Genomic DNA, 4692 nt, shown 5'->3' with positions numbered 1-4692 from the left:
TTCCTGAAATGGAAAGTTGGAATTTCTGAAATAATTTCCGAAAAAATACCATATATACCAAAATGAAAACTTTTTTCAATGGCCATAACTTCTTCATACGAACTCCGATTTCAACGTTCCATATGGTCCCCGAACTAAAATTGAAGTGCTCTACGACTTTTGTGAAGGAAGTTTTCAGAGAAACCTAACGAATAAAAAGTCAACCCTTGCACCCCCCCCCCCCCTAAAATGATGCTTCCTAAATATTTATTCGCCCGAAACACTTCCGCTCCATTCATGAGCCACGAAACCGTCCAATAACCAAAAATTAGATTCCGGAAAATCCTCGGAAAATGATAACGAATTTCTGGGGTACTACAAAAGCTCTCGGATGGCATTGAACGTGTATACTTTCTCATATCTATTCAGATTGTAACATGGCCAGTCTTACATGAGGAATATGCTTTGGAGATTAGACTTCATTATTTTGGGAACCCTTATGATCGCATTAACAAACATCTCAATGAAGATGAAGATGGCCTTTAAGTTGTCATCTTATTTTTATTGTATATTAGTTTTTTTTTTTTAATATTTTAATAAGAATTCAGGCTATTTAGCTACTATACAGGAGATGCGGTTACTCATGACAATTTTTTGTTTAAAATCTATTTATAACATTATAGTACAAATCGAGGAAGTAAAGATGTCAGACCAAAAAAGGAGAGAAGTAAAGATGACAACTTTGCACACAATTCTTTTGTCTACTACATAACACAGGCTTTGTAACAACCACACTTTTGCAAACCTGTTTACTCTAGTTTTTAAGAAGTTGAACCAGCTGAAAAATATAGAAACGAACTTGCAAAAGAAAATACAGAGCGGCCCTGAGGGCTACAGCCTGAGGCCGCTGCCTCAGGACATGGCTCTCCAGCGGGCCTCCGATAGCTATTATTTTTTTTATGTATATTTGTAGTTCAATAAGCATTTATATACATTTTTTGCCACCACAATAACAAGTTGCTACTCTAGAGCAGCGGTAATTATGTAGTGTAAAGCCACCCAGGTTCGAGGCAAAACTGCTACATTTTATGTTCTGTCATCCTTTCGTTTTTTCATTCTTTTTCTTTTTCTGGTTTCTTTTGTATTAAGCCACCCACTTTCTTTTTCTCATTGCTACAAAATAGTTTTTGTTGTAAATACTACAATTATGTGGCTGTCCACGTAATTAGTTTGGGACAACATGTAATACTCATTAGTTAGAGTCCATTATGTAAATTGTGGAAACTTGAGATTGATCACCAAGAAACCATAAGAGTGGTCACCAAGTAGCCTTGGGAGTGATCACCAAGTCATCGCATAAGTGATTATCAAGTTACCATATAAGTGATCACCAAGTTAGTGTGATCATCAAGTAACTCTACCCTATTTAAAGGGAACTAATGAGAATGAGAAGAAACACCTCTTCCCCCATCTATTCTTCTCTCTTCATACTCTCTACTCTCTAGCAAGCAAGTTATCTCATTTTATGACAGTTTCATTTTACTCTCTCTCTGGTTTCTTTTGGTATTAAACACTTCTTCTTCTTCTTCTTCTTTTTTCATTTCTACCAATGTCCTTTCTAATTTAAGAATACAATATAGATTTTTTTGTTCCATTTTTTTCATTGCTACTAGTGTATTTGAGTTCATTTATTATAGGAAAAAAATCATATGAATGTTCGCCTCAGGCTTCCAAAATGTAGGGACCAGCCCTGAGAAAATAGATACAGAAGTACCATTACTACAATATCATAAGGATATATATATATATATATATAATTCATTGTCTGATCTCTGGTCCAGTTGTAGTGTAGAGTCTGATTCTGTTGCGCACGTCATCCCTTGCCTTCAATGTTTCAGCGCTGCATTTCACTGCTTCTGCATCCAAATCGTCAATTTTCTTCATGAACATCACCAACTTTTGCTTCATATCCTTCATTAAGAAATCTATGTCACTCATTTTAACTGCAGTGTTGGTTTTGGCCAGTAGTGAAACAATCTCGTTTTCCACCTGATTAATGCGAAACTTATCTACGTATTGCGTCCGTAATGGATGACTCACTTTATCTACGTATTGCGTCCATGTCCTTCTTCTTGTTGTCCAAATTCTTTTGTTTATTATCATAATGAGACATCACTAATGAATGCCCTAAGTTTAAAGGTACTGCATCAACTGCTGTAAACCCGGCCCTGACAGCATACTTTGAAGCAGTCTAATGGTTATTAATACATTCTAAGGATGCTGCTTGTACTGACTCAATATGTGGATGAGTAGTAGCATCAGCTGCACATGAAGCAGCATCAGTTGTATTAGAAGTAGCATCTGCAACATCAAAAGCAATTTCTGCAATACCAGAAACAATGTCTGCTAAATCGAGTAAGAAATCAGCACCTACAAGTCCTGCAAATACCAAATCAATAGGGAAAACACTCTTATATGCAAGACTTGTGTGTTTCTTCTGAGTACCAACACGATTCTTCTCTACATTAATCTTAAAAATTTCGTGCTCCAAATTCTTGCATAGTTTTTCAAATTGCGTGATCAAACCTTTGATCTTATGTTGCAAGCTTTCAGTAGAATTAGCATGGATGTCATCAGTGTTGAAAATATATACATCCCACATGAGAAAAATGAGACATTGTCTATGAGTTTATAAGGGTTTGGGTCACTCCATCCATTGCCAATTGGTTTTGGATGTGAACCCCAGATTACTTTATCATGGTATCAGAGCGGGTTACCCACGTGTCATGCCTAACGGCCACACGGGCTCCATGTCATCCAAGTTGTCCAAGTGTATGACTTGAAAATTCGCCCCACGTACAGGGGCGTGTTGAGAATATATACATCCCACATGAGTTTATTAGGGTTTGAGCCACTCCATCCATTGCCAATTAGTTTTAGATGTGAACCCCAAATTACTTTATCAATAAGAGGACTTGAGATTCTTCAATTTCTTATCCAATGAGGAGCAGAAATCCAGCAGCTGCCACTACTAGAAAAACTAGCAATTCCACACAGATTTGGCTCACACAGATATTCACATGGAAAAGATTATGTATGTAAAATACTGCAAACACATAGATATTTGTGTGAAAAAATATATTCACACAGTCTTCTGTGTGAAATGAAAACTAAAAGTGGAACCGCAAAAATTACCGAGAAAATTCACATGGATATCGTATGAGTTATGGTGATACAAAGACATTCGTGTAAAAAATTATTTCTACTTTAAAAATTATTTGTGTCAGACATTCGCACAGACTTTAGTGTGAATCTTATTTTAAAATAAAATAAAAACAGCTTTACCTATTTAAAATTTAATAAATGTATTTATATACAGCACATTAATTCTGAAAACATTTTATTTCACACAGATATCCGTATATATGATTTTTTTTTTCAATAGCCTAAATTCCAATATTCTCATAAATACTTCTTTCTCCCAAATCTCTCTTTTCGAGAGTTCTGTCTCAGATCTAGCTCTTTCTCAGGTAAGACATCGTTTCAAATTCCTCTCTTTTATTGTTTCTTGAAGATCCTAATCTTGCTGATTCTAATACGATGTTTCGACATGCTTCTATTCCAGGCACCCTCAATTTGGATTCGAATCACAACAGGTCTCCCACCTCAAGCCATAACTCTTTGGATCCAACACTTTGAACTCGCAGTATCAGAGAAGAAATTCTACGAACAAGTACTGGGAGGCATAATGGAGGACTTGGTGTCCAGATCTCTAGTTTAGTGGAAATGTATTGCTTTGCCATTCCCCTTTAGTTTTCTGTAAATCACTTTTGCTTCTTTGTTTTTTTTTTTCCCTGGGCTTATTCTTTACAATTGATTCATAAAGTACCTTTTCTTTCTCATGAAGTTGAATCATAAATTTGGTTTTTTGGAGCTGGTCTAATGGATATAACAGGGAAATTATGGTGCTAGTAGGGATTGATATTTATGAACCCATGTAGGAATTGATTGTCAGGCGACTTTGGAAGGCCAACTTGAGGAAGTGGCGATGGAGGCTGAAGAAACTGAGGGTTTCTTAGGCGATTTGGGTATTCCGGTACTGTTATTCTTTTGCTGGAGAGCATGTACGATTTGGATATATTAGTTTCGTTTTGGTTTGGTAGAGTACTAACTTTTTGTTGTCTGTTTCTAGTGGATATCCGTAGAGTAGTACTGGGAGGCATAATGGGAGGAATGGTGTGTCTAGAATGCTTTGTAAATCTCACAGATAAAATCATGGCGGTGTTCTTCAGATTCGCCGATGCTCGGAGCAGCAAAGAGCCACAAAAACTTGAACAGACGGTATGGGCTTCAAATTGAAGGAAACTCAGATGGCGGAGTGCCACCCCCACGAGATGAATTAATGTCTGCTAAAAAAAAAAAAAATGAGGACAATCAATTGAAGAACTAAAAAACAAATATGTGAAAATCTAAATAGTTTAATAAAATTCAATAAAAAAAATTATGTGTGGAGTTGTGATTTTATTGGGACCACCAAATGCATTCAGAGGGACAAAAAAATCCGTGTGCAAGTAGTATTAGTAATGCCAGTAATACGTACGGATTGTTAATTTGTGGTTGTACCGTGTGAATTGACGTATTCACACGGATTTCAGAATGGAATGCTATAATTTCACACGGATTCTCATTCGTGTGTGATGGGAGGTTTTTCTA

This window comes from Rosa chinensis, chromosome 6, assembly GCF_002994745.2.
Source record: "Rosa chinensis cultivar Old Blush chromosome 6, RchiOBHm-V2, whole genome shotgun sequence".
Classification (NCBI taxonomy): domain Eukaryota; kingdom Viridiplantae; phylum Streptophyta; class Magnoliopsida; order Rosales; family Rosaceae; genus Rosa; species Rosa chinensis.
This window is presented reverse-complemented; position numbering follows the sequence as displayed.